Below are 15,761 nucleotides of genomic sequence, written 5' to 3'. Positions count from 1 at the left end.
GTCCCACCTTCCCCAGAAAGAGCCCCAGTTATCCAGAAATCTGAATCCCTCCCGCCTGCACCATCCCTGTAGCCACGTGTTTAATTGCTCTCTCTCCCTATTCCTCATCTCACTATCACGTGGCACGGGCAACAACTCAGAGATAACAACTCTGTTTGTTCTAGTTCTGAGCTTCCATCCTAGCTCCCTGAAAGCCTGCCTGACATCCTTGTCCCCTTTCCTACCTATGTCGTTAGTGCCAATGTGGACCACGACTTGGGGCTGCTCCCCCTCCCCCTTAAGGACCCGGAAAACACGATCCGAGACATCACGTACCCTTGCACCTGGGAGGCAACATACCAAACGTGAGTCTCTCACGCTCCCACAAAATCTCCTATCTGTGCCCCTGACTATAGAGTCCCCAATTACTAATGCTCTGCTCCTCTCCCCCCTTCCCTTCTGAGCAACAGGGACAGACTCCGTGCCAGAGGCCCGTACCCCATGGCTTACCCCTGGTAAGTCCCCCCCCCCACAAGTATCCAAAGCGGTATACTTGTTTCTCAGGGGAACGACCGCAGGGGATCCCTGTACTGACTGTTTTTTCCCAGTCAGTGCATCAATGTATTACACTAAAGTTTTCAGAAGATGGACCTCTGCATCAAGCCGGATCGCCTGCAGCTGGATCTGCAATCATGCAACGCCAAAAAGGACTTTGAATATTGGCTAGCCTGTTTCGAAGCTTACATCAGGTCTGCACCAGACCCAATTTCGGAAGCTCAGAAGATCTAGATTCTCTACACGCAGCTGAGCTCCAACGTCTTTCCGCTTATCCAGGTTGCGCCAACCTACGATGACGCATGGCGCTACTGAAAGAAAACTACGCCCAGCGGACGAACACGCTTTATGCCAGACACATCCTCTCCACTCGTAGACAACTCCCTGGTGAGTCAGTAGAATATTTCTGGCGTGCTCTAATTCCCCTGGTCAGAGACTGTGACCGTCAGGCCGTCACGGCCACGGAACACTCAAACCTACTCATGCGAGACGCTTTCATTACGGGGATAGGGTCAGATTACATCCGCCAGCGACTCTTAGAAGGGGCCACACTCGACCTCGCGGCAAACAAAAAGCTAGCGCTATCGCTGACGGTCGCCTCGCGCAACATCCAGGCCTACACCCCCGTCCGCATGGCCCACCCCTCCTACGCATCATGGACTCCGCAGACGGCCGCCTCATCGGGAACCCCACTCAACCAACCCCACGTCTGTGCCGTGCACCAGCCAACCAACCCCGGGGGCCCCAGATGTTACTTCTGTGGGCAGCCTAAACACCCCCGCCAACGCTGCCCGGCCCGGAGCGCCCTTTGCAAAGCCTGCGGCCAGAAGGGGCATTTCGTCGCGGTGTGCCAGGCCCGCTCAGTCACCGCTATTGTTCCGACCCCCCCCCCCCCCCCCACGTACAACCAGTGGGCGCCGCCATCTTCACCTCCTCGGACCACGTGCGGCCCTTGGGCGCCGCCATCTTGTTCGACCCACGCCATGTGCGGCCCGTGGGTGCCGCCATCTTGTCCTCCCCTGGATCATCAAGCGCCGCCATCTTGTCTCCCCCACGGCCGTGCGGCCTGTGGACGCCGCCATTGTACCAGGACCCGTGCCCCCCGGGCACTCCATCGTCTGCCACCATCGACGACCAGCCGCGTCTCACCTCGGTCACGATTGACCAGTCTCACCCACACAACCTAGCAACTGCCTCGACAAGCGTGAAGATCGATGGGCACGAGATCTCCTGCCTGCTGGACTCTGGGAGCACCAAGAGCTTCATCCATCCCGATATGGAAAGGCACTGCTCGCTCGCGGTACACCCTCCCTGACCTCCGAGTCCCACTCCGTGGCGATCCAGGGGTACTGTATAGCCACGCTCACTGTCCAGGGTGTAGAGTTTAGCGGCTTCCGCCTCTACTTCCTCCCCAATCTCTGCGCTGCCCTACTACTCGGCCTGGAGTTCCAGTGCAACCTCCAGAGCCTAACAGTGAAATTCGGCGGGCCCCTACCACCCCTTACTGTGTGCGGCCTCGCGACCCTAAAGGTCGACCCACCTTCCCTATTCGCAAACTTAACCCCGGATTGCAAACCCGTCGCCACCAGGAGAAGACGGTACAGCGCCCAGGACAGGACCTTCATCAGGTCTGAAGTCCAGCGGCTGCTTCGGGAAGGTATCATTGAGGCCAGCAACGGCCCCTGAAGAGCTCAAGTGGTAGTTGTGAAAACTGGGGAGAAACACAGAATGGTCGTGGACTACTGTCGGACCATCAATAGGTACACGCAGCTCGACGTGTACCCCCTCCCACGCATATCTGATATGGTCAATCAGATTGCACAGTACCGGGTCTTCTCAACTGTGGACCTAAAATCCGCCTACCACCAGCTCCCCATCCGTAAGGTGGAACGCCAATACACTGCCTTCGAGGCAGACGGCCGCCTCTACCACTTTCTTAGGGTTCCCTTCGGCGTCACCAACAGGGTCTCGGTTTTCCAACGGGAAATGGACCGAATGGTTGACCGGTATGGGCTGTGAGCCACTTTCCCGTACCTAGACAATGTCACCATCTGCGGCCACGATTAGCAGGACCATGACGTCAATCTTGCCAAATTCCTCCACACCGCCACTCTCCTCAACCTAACTTATAACAAGGAGAAGTGCGTGTTGAGCATGAACCGCTTAGCCATCCTCGGCTATGTGGTCCAGAACGGAGTTCTGGGGCCCGATCCTGACGGCATGCACCCACTCATGGAACTCCCCTCCCCCACTGCCCCGAGGCCCTCAAACGTTGCCTGGGGTTCTTTTCTTACTACGCCCATTGGTCCCAAACTATGCGGACAAGGCCCACCCACTCATACAGTCCACCCATTTTCCCCTGACGGCCGAGGCTCAACAAGCCTTCAACCGTATTAGAGCCGATATCGCCAAGGCCGTGATGCACGCAAGTAGACGAGATGCTGCCCTTTCAAGTGGTGAGCAACGCATCAGACGTCACCCTAGCTGCCACCCTCAATCAGGCAGGCAGGCCCGTGGCATTCTTCATGCCTCAGAAATTCGACACTCATCCGTCGAAAAAGAGGCCCAAGCTATCGTTGAAGCTGTGCGGCATTGGAGGCATTACCTGGCCGGCAGGAGATTCACGCCCCTCACTGACCAAAGGTCGGTAGCCTTCATGTTCAATAACACACAGCGAGGCAGCAAGGTGGCGCAGTGGGTTAGCCCTGCTGCCTCATGGTGCTGACGTCCCAGGTTCGATCCTGGCTCTGGGTCACTGTCTGTGTGGAGTTTGCACATTCTCCCCGTGTTTGCGTGGGTTTCGCCCCCACAACCCAAAAGATGTGCAGGCTAGGTGGATTGAACACACTAAATTGCCCCTTAATTGGAAAAAAATAATTGGATACTCTAAAAAATAATTTTTTTTAAAAATAACACCCAGCGGGGCAAGATCAAGAATGATAAGATCTTGAGGTGGAGGATCGAGCTCTCCACCTACAATTACGAGATTTTGTATCGCCCCGGCAAGCTCAACGAGCCTCCAGACGCCCTATCCCGAGATACATGTGCCAGTGCACAAGTAGACCGACTCCGGGCCCTGCACGACAGCCTTTGTCACCCGGGAGCCACATGGTTGTACCATTTCATAAAGGCCCGCAATCTGCCCTACTCCATCGAGGAAGTACGGGCAATCACCAGGGACTGCTAGGTCTGTGCGGAGTGCAAACGCACTTCTACCAGCCAGACCGTGCACGCTTGGTGAAGGCCTCCCGCCCCTTTGAACATTTCAGCGTGGATTTCAAAGGGCCCGTCCCAGTCGACCAATCGTCACACGTATTTTCTCAGTGTGGTCGATGAGTACTCCAGATTCCCCTTCGCCATCCCATGACCCGACATGATGTCTGCCACCGTCATCAAAGCCCTCAACACAATCTTCGCTCTGTTCGGTTTCCCCGCCTACATCCACAGTGACAGGGGATTCTCATTCATGAGTGATGAGCTGCGTCAGTTCCTGCTCAGCAGGTGTATCGCCTCCAGCAGGACGACCAGCTATAACCCCCGGGGAAACGGACAGGTAGAGAGGGATAACGGGACGGTCTGGAGGGCCATCTAACTGGCCCGAAGGTCCAGGAACCTCCCGGCCTCCCGCTGGCAGGAGGTCCTCCCTGATGCACTCCACTCCATTCGGTCACTACTGTGCACCGCCACTAACAACACACCCTATGAGCGTCTCTTTGGCTTCCCCAGGAAGTCCACATCCAGGGTGTTGTTCCCAACTTGGCTCGCAGCTCCAGGATCCGTCCTTCTCCGTAGTCACGTCCGACTCCACAAGGTGGACCCGTTGGTGGAGAGGGTACAGTTGCTCCATGCGAACCCCCAGTATGCCTACGTGGTGTACCCCGACGGCCGCCAAGATACTGTCTCCCTCAGGGACTTGGCACCAGCAGGCTCCACACACACACACACCTCTGGCCCGGCTCCACCCCACCCTCCCGAGGCGCTCTTAGCAGCAACCCCCCCAGGACCATTCGTCCTCCCCCTGCCCACGCCCGAGGATGAAGAGGATTTTGGCATGCTCCCGGAGTCACCAAAGACCAGACCAGCATCGGCATTGCCGCCACCACTGCATCGCTCCCAGCGGCACATCAAGGCCCCGGACCGGTTAAACCTCTAACTGGTTCACTGGACTTCAAAATAAAAATATTTTTTTCGCAAATATTGTATATGTAAATTCAATTGCTGTGTGTAGTTCTCCACCACCCCCGCCGGACTCAATTTTAACAGGGGGTGAATGTGGTAAACCACTGTTGCACCTATATTGGGTGATGTACGGTCGGACCTGTACTACAGGTACGGCGGTAGTCCCTGTCTGCAGGCTCCGCCCAGTAGGCGGAGTATAAATATGTGTGCCCTCCGTGCAGCAACCATTTCGCCAGCTTCTGTGGGTGGCCACACATCTTAGAGCAATAAAGCCTCAGTTGTATTCAACTCTCGTCTTTGTCCAATTGATTGTGCATCACGCTGTTGAGAGGAGAGGTGCGATCTCCCGTGCATCAGATGCGCCCACGACGTCTGATGCTTCGAGGTACAGCAGAAACTTTTGCTTGAATGTCCGCCAGTTGGCACTGAGATTGCCAGAGGAGCTGAGCTGGTGAGGAGCCTGAATCTTCTCCATGGTGCCGGCATACATTCGCTGGTCGTCAAGGAATGGACTGAAGTAAACCACCTGGATTAAGCAGTCTCCTGGTTTCATGATGTGTTATGTACTCTGGTATAACACTGGCTGTAACTGGATGCAGCTTTGACCCAAAAGATACTCCAGACCTTGAAGTTAGTTCAATCTGATTTATTGAACTAGTAGCACAGTTCTTAATGAGTTCGACTCTCTGCTAACCTAAGTGTGGTTACTCTGTCTGATTGAACCAGACTAGCTCTTAGCCACGGGCTGGAGGTGTGATACTGTACATACACCCTGACTCACTCTGTAGATGTTCATCAGTAGAAAGAGGCGGAGTGTGAGTGTCTCGTGCCTTTTATAGTGAGATACCACCCCTGAGTGTCCTGCCTGCTCATTGGTCATGTCCTGTTCTCTGTGTTCATTAGCTGCCTGTCTGTATATCATTATGTGCATGTTTGCATATCATGACAATCAGCATTGTCCCTAGTGCCAGAAGGAAACAGTCCTGATTCCCCACTGGCGGGTGCTCTCTCTGTGATAGCCATTTTGAAATGTTTGTAAAGTTCTTTTAGATATTTTATGAATAAAGTATTTTCTGCAACAAAATAAAGTAGGCACTTAATTGGTGGATTCCAGACACCCTACCTCTGCATTCCGAATGAAGATTGCATCACGATGCGCCCCCCCTCCCCGTCCCCACATCCACCATTTTGGACAGCACAATATAACAATAGACCATAGAACATAGAACGATACAGCGCCCTTCGGCCCACGATGTTGCACCGACATGGGAAGTCAAAAAACAAAAGCCATCTAACCTACACTATGCCATTATCATCCATATGCTTATCCAATAAACTTTTAAATGCCCTCAATGTTGGCGAGTTCACTACTGTTGCAGGTAGGGCATTCCACGGCCTCACCACTCTTTGCGTAAAGAACCTACCTCTGACTTCTGTCCTATATCTATTACCCCTCAGTTTAAGGCTATGTCCCCTCGTGCTAGCCATTTCCATCCACGGGAGAAGGCTCTCACTGTCCACCCGATCTAACCCTCTGATCATTTTGTATGCCTCTATTAAGTCTCCTCTTAACCTTCTTCTCTCTAACGAAAACAACCTCAAGTCCATCAGCCTTTCCTCATAAGATTTTCCCTCCATACCAGGCAACATCCTGGTAAATCTCCTCTGCACCCGTTCCAAAGCTTCCACGTCCTTCCTATAATGAGGTGACCAGAACTGTACGCAATACTCCAAATGCGGCCGTACCAGAGTTTTGTACAGCTGCAACATGACCTCATGACTCCGGAACGCAATCCCTCTACCAATAAAGGCCAACACCCCATAGGCCTTCTTCACAACCCTATCAACCTGGGTGGCAACTTTCAGGGATCTATGTACATGGACACCGAGATCCCTCTGCTCCTCCACACTTCCAAGAATGTTACCATTAGCCAAATATTCCGCATTCCTGTTATTCCTTCGAAAGTGAATCACCTCACACTTCTCTACATCAAACTCCATTTGCCACCTCTCAGCCCAGCTCTGCAGCTTATCTATGTTCCTCTGTAACCTGCAACATCCTTCCGCACTGTCGACAACACCACCGACTTTAGTGTCGTCTGCAAATTTACTCACCCACCCTTCTGCGCCCTCCTCTAGGTCATTTATAAAAATGACAAACAGCAACGTCCCCAGAACAGATCCTTGTGGTACGCCACTTGTAACTGATCTCCATTCTGAACATTTCCCATCAACCACCACCCTCTGTCTTCTTTCAGCTAGCCAATTTCTGATCCACATCTCTAAATCACCCTCAATCCCCAGCCTCCGTATTTTCTGCAATAGCCTACCGTGGGGAACCTTATCAAACGCTTTACTGAAATCCATATACACCACATCAACTGCTCTACCCTCGTCTACCTGTTCAGTCACCTTCTCAAAGAACTCGATAAGGTTTGTGAGGCATGACCTACCCTTCACAAAGCCATGCTGACTATCCCTAATCATATTATTCCTATCTAGGTGATTATAAATCTTGTCTCTTATAATCCCCTCCAAGACTTTATCCACAACAGACGTGAGGCTCACCGGTCTATAGTTGCCGGGGTTGTCTCTACTCCCCTTCTTGAACAAAGGGACCACATTTGCTATAACAATGCTTTAGAACGACACTGGAATCTCGATTTACATCAAGCTTTCTTGAATTCAAAACTTCTGCGATTCAGACAGGAGAGTGCACAACTAATTCAGCTAAATAAACTTAACAAGAGCATTTTGATTTAATTTGATAGCGCATTTTCTTTCTTGGACTTTTGGTCGTTTATTGAACAGAATCGATCCACAACAATACTGAATTCAGCACTGGGCTCATTTATTCTTGCGAGCAGGCAGGTTGAATGCAGCTTCATAATCTGACAATGTATTCACAGACTTGTCAGGACCATCAAAAATTTCCAACCACTCTGTCTCATAACCAGCCTCCCTGAAAGCTTTCTCCAGGAGGACCTGATCAATTGCCAAACGTGAAAACCTGTACTTGTCAACCATAAAAAAGGTCTCGTTCAAAACACCATTCATAATGAGCACCCCACCTGGTTTTAACAGAGAGGTTACATTTCTAAGAGCAGCGCAGTAAGCTGCTTTATCCTTACAGGCAGATTCCAGACACAAGGAAGTCACCAGACAATCAACAGGTTCCAATTCCACTGGATCCAGAGGGTTAGTTTGATGGACATCACACTTCAAAACTTGTTTGATGGAATCTCTCAGCTTCTTCTCTTTCTCTGTCCATTTTCCCCTGAAAGGTACAAGCTCAGTGAGCTCATATTCAATTCATTCTATCGAGATGACTGGCATTGTGATATTTATGATAATATTATTATATACCCCTGTTATCTCGTCCTCAGTTTCTTTTAAAATGTTTGGATGTAAGCCATCTGGAGCAGGGGCTTTTTAAAAGTTTAATTAGTAAATACATCACCTTTTTTATTTTAAATGCGCTTACCTCATTATTCATCTCACCATTCCACATCATGTCTACCTGCTTTAACTCTTTGGTAAATACCAAAGCAAAGTAATTATTCAATTTAATACTCCAGCCGTCTCTATTCATTAAAAACAGCATTATCCCGACTATCTCTCAATGGACTAATTCACACCTCACACCTTTTGTTTTAGTTATGTGCCGATAAGATGTTTTATTTTATGCTCCTTGGCAATTTCAATTTATTGTTCCTTTGTGCATTCCTAATTGTTTTTTAAACTTTCATTGGCTAGTATTTTACGTGTTACAAAAACAAAGCGAATCTGGGTGACTTAATAATTACCTGTTGCCTTCCAGCTCACACACACGTTTTGCTATGAGACTCTAGTCAAAAGCTCCTGGATCATTTTGCAACCAAAGTTCAATCTGCTGACGGTTGTTCGCAACGTAATTAGACAAAACTATTTCCTCCACATGGTCTGATGCACAGAGAGTGCAGTGAAGACTGGGACCACATCCAATTTCAAGCAGCGTGTGGAATTTCGGACCCGGAATAATTCCAACACCGGTCATTTGATGGGGTGGAAAATGGGAAATTGCAAGTTAAATGGCACTGAAGAAGCGACGGCTATAGGGATCACATGAAATGGTTTTCCTGCTTCCATCCACAACATTCCAGTTATCCCACAATTTACATCCTATCAATATTGGTTGAAAGATGCTCTTAACACTGAAATAAATATACCAGATTATTAGGTTGAAAGGAAAGAATGAGGAAAGGATAAAGTGGAAGAAATGCCCTGAGTGATCAATGATAAGAGAGGATATAAGAAAACAATGGAGTTGCGTTGAAATAAGAATATGAGAAAGATTTAAGATTGTAGTCGGAGTTGTGTAGATGACCCTGGTAGCAGCTCTCAGTGGTAGATAGCATAAATGCACAGACTGTAGTGAATTAATCCCACCCAGAACAGACTCTCTTTTAGTTAGATCCCGCCCATTGTTTAAGAAGAAGCCAATTGTTTTAAAGTTGAAACACCATGCATAATTAGCTAAAAACCAATGGACTCACACTTATTTCATTATTGACAAGTTGCAGACCAATTGGCTATTTTCAAACAATTGATTAAGGTGACCTCTCAACATCTTTAAAGTGTAAAATAGGGTCTCGAGAACCCATGTTGGGAGAGAGACATGTTGAGGCGTGTTTTTTTGACATGTTAGCCATGTTTTCAGAGCCTTCACCTTCTGGTTTGAGAAGAGTGGTAGGAAGTCTGTTCAATTGTTCAATTGAAGCTGTCTCCCCTTACTGTTAATTGTGATGCTCTTTGCTTTCTGAATGAGGATGGCTTCAAAGTGTAGTGTCTTACAAAAAATATCAAGCTAAGTTTGAACAAAGCTAATTTATTTACACCTCAACTAAATAGATTTGACTTGCTTGCTAAGATATAAAAGATTACAGATTCACTAAAACTGATAATCTAATTACAGAGTTCCTGATAGCACGGCTATTCTCTACCTCGCCTGACAACCGTCTCCTCGAATCAAGAGTATCACGTGATCCACTTGATCGCCATCGCGTGGTTGGATGCAGTTACAGTAAATTATTAACCCTTCATTATTCTTACAATATGCATATTGTCACATTAATTACTATCAATTACTGTTAATTGACATGCTTTTAATCTTTCGGATTTGTGAAACGATTTTAATAGTTAATAACTTTCTGAATTCAGCAGTGTTATTTTATGACATGTGGTTAAGTATCTAGAACCTAGTGTGATTGGGGAGATATTGCAAACAAGTGAACCCCACAAATCCGAGTTCAAATAAATCCCAGTTGTTACATGAGGACATTGCAGAGGCCCTATAATCTTCCAAAGCTTCCTTGATCTGGAACTTGTTTCTTTAAGTTGGTAAATGGCATAAATGTCTCTTTGCTCTTGAAGAAAGGTGCGAGAGGGGGGCAGCATGCTGGTTAGCACTGTTGTCTCACGGTGCTGAGCACCTAGGTTTGATTCCAGACCCCGGTCACTGACCGTGTGGCGTTTGTACATTCTCCCCGTGTCTGCGTGGGTCTCACCCCCACAACCCAAAGATGTGCAGTGTAGGTGGATTGGCTACATTAAATTGACCCTTATTTCAGAAAAAAAAAAATGAATTGGGTATTTTAAATTTGAGAGAGGGAAACAGGGGTGCGTGAAACGTGGAGGAGGCACTGATGAAGATATTCTGGTGAGAAGAATTTCTACTTTCCCATCCCACTGTCACCCATCTTCTCTGATTCATTGCCATATTAGCTCAAAGCCTCTAGCTTGTTACCTGATAACTATTTCAACAGAAGATGTTACTTAGTTGTCTCCTCGTGCAAATTTTGAGTCTGTATACTGTTGGCAGCAACATTTTGTCTTGGGAAGAGTTCAGCAGTAATTGAAGGCCACAGTCCAGCCTTGTAAGGTCCCTTTAAGTGGAAGGTAGACCAGCATTTGGGGGAGAAGGGAATGGAGGGTTGTGATGTTGGATAGATGGGAGGAGACTCAAGTGGACCGCCATGGACTATTTGGTGTGGCTGAACTGTTTCTGTTTCATATATCCAACATACTCCTGTGCAGTAATGCGGGCAATGGTGTGGATCTGAGGCCGCCACCTGTAACATTATTTTAGCTTTCATACTGAGGAGGACTGAGAATAGGGAGCTTACAGACTCCAGCAGCTTTGTGCTGTCAAAAATACTTCCACATGGAAGTCGATACGAAATGTATTGATTGATGAGGAAAGTAATTGCCCGGTAAAATTGTAGCCCGGAATGCTCACAAATTAGGCCATCATCCTTCAGAAAAAGAGCCTGGTAAACTGGAGCCAAAATACGTTACTCACCACTGGAAAAGGCTTTTAGCAAATTCTTGAGGACAAACAGCAGGTATTCCTCATCCTGTAACATGCCTGTGGTAGTACCAGGTATTGCGGTACCTGAGAGGCTGATGACCATTGGCTAGACCCAGGAGTCTACCATTGGCTGTTGTACATAGCTCCGCCCTGAGAGGCGGAGTATAAGAGATGGTGCCGTCCCAGCAGCCTTCACTTTCTGTATCGAAGCTGCTGGGGAACAGTTCTAGCAGATTAAACCCTTCAGTTATGGAATCACTTCGTCTCGAGTGTAATTGATTGCGTATCAATTTAATCTACTAGACTTAAGCTGGAAGGATGGATCTCTGAATCAAACCAGAGTGCCTTCAACTCAGCCCCCACGTGGAGAACTCAGCTGCAATTTTTAAACACTGGCTGGCGTGCTTTAAAGGCTACCTCGAGACAGCCGGAGGCATCCCCACAGAAGGACAGAAAATGCATCTCCTGCGCTCAAGAGAGGCACGGGCCCTGGCAGGGTCCATGGACGTTGCCTACAGAAACGCGCAGTCCTATGCGCCCGACCGTGAGGCGGCCTCCTGGGCTGCGTGGCACCCTGCAGCGGCAGCCCCACAGACCTTCCCCCTGACCCCGCAGGCCTGTGCTACGAGACGGCCCGCTAACGCCGCCGGGCCCCGCTGTTTCTACTGCGGGCAAGAAGGGCCACTTTGTGGGGCTCTGCCAGGCCCGCGCCGTGGCCGCGGTCCCAAGCGACTATGGACCACCGCGGCAATCCCCCTTTCAGGCCCCGACCGGCCAGCGCTCACCGCCACCCCCCCTATCCTAGGGCCACGTGCTGCCCACGGGCGTGGCCATCTTGCCCCCCCGGACACCACGCTGGACGGGTGGGCGCCGCCATTTTGTCCATCGCCACCGCCATTTTATTCATCCCCGGACACCATGTGCGACCCATGGATGACGCCATCTTGGATGGGGCCCCAGGCCCTCAGCACGGCCGACTACACGCTGCCCGATCAGAACTCGCAATTGCTTCATCTGGCCTCGGTGACACTGGACCAAAGTCGACCCCGTACACTCGCAACAGCTACAATGACGGTCTTCATCAACGGCCACGAGACGTCTTGCCTGATTGACTCTGGGAGCACGGAAAGCTTTGTTCAACCCGACACGGCAAGGCGCTGTTCACTTGTAACCCACCCTGTAAATCAAAGGATCTCCCTGGCCTCCGGGTCACACTCGATGGAGATAAAGGGGTTCTGCCTAGCGAACCTCACTGTCCATGGCATGAAATTCGACAATTTCCACCTGTACGTCCTGCCGCACCTCTGCGCGGCTACCCTCCTGGGGCTGGAATTCCAATGCCATTTGCAAAGCCTGACTTTTAAATTCGGCGGCCCTATACTTCTCCTTACTGTCTGCGGCCTCGCGACCCTTAAGGTCGACCTGCCTTCCATGTTTGCGAACCTCACCCCGGATTGCAAACCCGTCACCACCAGGAGCAGGCGGTACAGTGCCCAGGACCGGACCTTCATCAGGTCAGAAGTCCAAAGGCTGCTGGGGGAAGGGGTCATCGAAGCGAGCAACAGTCCCTGGAGAGCTCAAGTAGTGGTGGTAAGGACCGGGGAAAAGCACAGGATGGTCATTGACTACAGCCAGACCATCAACAGGTTTACGCAGCTGGACGCGTACCCTCTCCCCCGTATAGCCGACCTGGTAAACAGGATCGCACAATACAAGGTCTTCTCCACAGTGGATCTCAAGTCCACCTACTACCAGCTACCCCTCCGTAATAGTGACCGCAAGTACACTGCCTTCGAAGCAGATGGGCGGCTCTATCAATTTTTAAGAGTTCCCTTTGGTGTCACTAATGGGGTCTCGGTCTTCCAGCGAGAGATGGACCGAATGGGTGACCGGTACGGCTTACGCGCAATGTTCCCGTATCTGGATAACGTCACCATCTGTGGCCATGACCAGCAGGACCACGACACCAACCTCCGCAAATTTCTCCACACGGCGAAAATCCTTAATCTGACATACAATAAGGATAAATGCGTGTTTAGCACCGACCGTCTAGCCATTCTAGGCTACGTGTTGCGAAATTGAGTTATAGGCCCCGACCCTGAGTGCATGCGCCCCCTCATGGAGTTCCCCCTCCCTCACTGCCCCAAGGCCCTGAAGCGCTGCCTCGGGTTCTTCAGCTATTATGTACAGTGGGTCCCCAACTACACAGACAAAGCCTGACCCCTAATCCAGTCCACAACCTTCCCCCTGTCGACGGAGGCCCGCCAGGCCTTCAGCCGCATCAAGGCAGACATTGCAAAGGCCACGATGCGCGCCATCGACGAGTCCCTCCCCTTCCAGGTCGAGAGCGATGCGTCCGACGTAGCTCTGGCGGCCACCCTCAACCAAACGGGCAGGCCCGTGGCTTTCTTCTCCCGTACACTCCATGCTTCCGAAATTCGCCATTCCTCAGTCGAAAAAGAGGCACAAGCCATAGTAGAAGCTGTGAGACATTGGAGGCATTACCTGGCCGGCAGGAGATTCACTCTCCTCACTGACCAACGGTCGGTTGCCTTCATGTTCGATAATGCACAGCGGGGCAAGATTAAAAATGACATGATCTTGAGGTGGAGGATAGAACTCTCCACCTTCAACTACGAGATCTTGTACCGTCCGGGGAAGCTAAACGAGCCTCCTGACGCCCTGTCCCGCGGCACTTGTGCCTCTGCACAAGTGGACCGCCTCCGATCCCTCCACAAGGACCTCTGCCACCCGGGGGTCACTCGCTTTTTCCATTTTGTCAAGACCCGCAACCTGCCCAACTCCATCGAGGAGGTCAGAACAGTCACCAGGGACTGCCAAATCTGCGCAGAGTGCAAACCGCACTTCTACCGGCCAGAGAGGGTGCACCTGATAAAGGCTTCCCGTCCCTTTGAACGCCTCAGCATGGATTTCAAAGGCTCCCTCCCCTCCACCGACCGCAACACGTATTTCCTGAACGTGATTGACGAGTACTCCCGGTTCCCTTTCGCCATCCGCTGCCCAGACATGACCACAACCACCGTCATCAAGGCCCTCCAGGGTATCTTTACACTGTTCGGTTTCCCCGCTTACATACACAGTGATAGGGGGTCCTCCTTTATGAGCGACGAACTGCGTCAATTCCTGCTCAGCAAGGGCATCACCTCGAGCAGAACGGCCAGGTACAACCCCCGGGGAAACGGGCAGGTAGAGAGGGAGAACGGAACGTTCTGGAAGACTGTTCTACTGGCCCTACGGTCCAGGGATCTCCCAGTCTCCCGCTGGCAAGAAGTCCTCCCGATGGCCCTCCACGCCATCCGGTCGCTGCTCTGTACAACCACAAATCAGACACCTCATGAACGTCTCCTTGTTTTCCCCAGGAAGTCCTCCTCCGGGACCTCGCTCCCAACCTGGCTAGCGACACCCGGACCCATCCTGCTTCGGAAGTACGTGCGGGCGCACAATTCGGACCCATTGGTCGAGAAGTTCCACCTGCTGCACGCTAACCCCCAGTACGCCTACGTGGCGTTCCCTGATGGCCGGCAAGATAGTCTCCCTTCGGGACCTGGCGCCCGCCGGAACCCCACGCGCACTCGAACCATTGCCCCCACCCCCACTCCCCCCAACAGCTCCTCACTGGAGGGTCTGTACACCCGCCGCTCATGCCTTGGCCCGCCCACCCACCGACGCCCCCTATAGGCGCCCCCCCCCGTGTCAACCTTTTGCCCCAACAGCGCCGCCTAGGGGTGACAAAGCTGCCAGGGAGGACAAAACCACGCTCCCGGAGTCGCAACCACCGAGACCCCCACCAGAATCACCACCGAAGCCCAGACGCTCCAGAAGGACGACCAGGCCACCCGATCGACTGATTGCTTCGCTGTGACTCTAACTGTGAACTTTGTAAATATCCTCGACAGCACGGTACCTCCATACCTGGTCATACCATGTTAAAGGCGACTGTTACCACTGACCACCACCCCCGCTGGACTCTTTTTTAACAGGGGGTGAATGTGGTAGTACCAGGTATTGCGGTACCTGAGAGGCTGATGACCATTGGTTCAACCCAGGAGTCTACCATTGTCTGTATTACATAGCTCCACCCTGAAGGCGGAGTATAAGAGATGGTGCCATCCCAGCAGCCTTCACTTTCTGTATCGAAGCTGCTGGGGAACAGGTTCTAGCAGATTAAAGCCTTCAGTTATGGAATCACTTCGTCTTGAGTGTAATTGATTGCGCATCAATGCCTGAGGCAGAAACAAAATATGTTTTCAAATAGATTTGAGGGTTGAACTTTTTCTCATAACAACGTGTCTCTATTTTATCTCCAACAGAACAGTCGACTGAGGAGAGGCTGTTGTGCAACATTCCAACGTCACAATTGGGGTGTGACGCTGCAAGAAGAATGTCCAATTCACCTAACAGCACGGGACTTGTGGGAGGAAACCGGAGGACCTGGAGGAAATAGGGAGAACATGCAGACTCCGCACAGACAGTGACCCATGCCGGGAATCAAACGTGGGACCCTGGTGCTGTGAAGCAACAGTGCTACCCACTGTGCTACCATGCCGATTTGGTATAAATGTGTTGATTTGTTGTTCTTTTTCAAACGCAAGCCAATATAGATTATACATCACATTAGTCATTTATTTAATGTCAAACGAGCCAGAGTTCTTGACAAAAGCGGGATTACAGCATCTGA

The 15,761-nt window shown here is 50.8% G+C and overlaps 1 pseudogene; it reads right to left on the bottom strand.

Moving 5' to 3' along the window:
• Window positions 1–7,372: 7,372 nt before the first annotated feature.
• On the bottom strand, window positions 7,373–15,427 carry LOC140398747 (nicotinamide N-methyltransferase-like; annotated as a pseudogene).
• Between the last annotated feature and the right edge of the window lie 334 nt (window positions 15,428–15,761).

The sequence above is a fragment of the Scyliorhinus torazame genome, chromosome 21 (genome assembly GCF_047496885.1).
Source record: "Scyliorhinus torazame isolate Kashiwa2021f chromosome 21, sScyTor2.1, whole genome shotgun sequence".
NCBI classification, from domain to species: Eukaryota; Metazoa; Chordata; class Chondrichthyes; order Carcharhiniformes; family Scyliorhinidae; genus Scyliorhinus; species Scyliorhinus torazame.
Note: the sequence above shows the minus strand (reverse complement) of the source record. Positions and strands in the feature narration are given on the sequence as shown.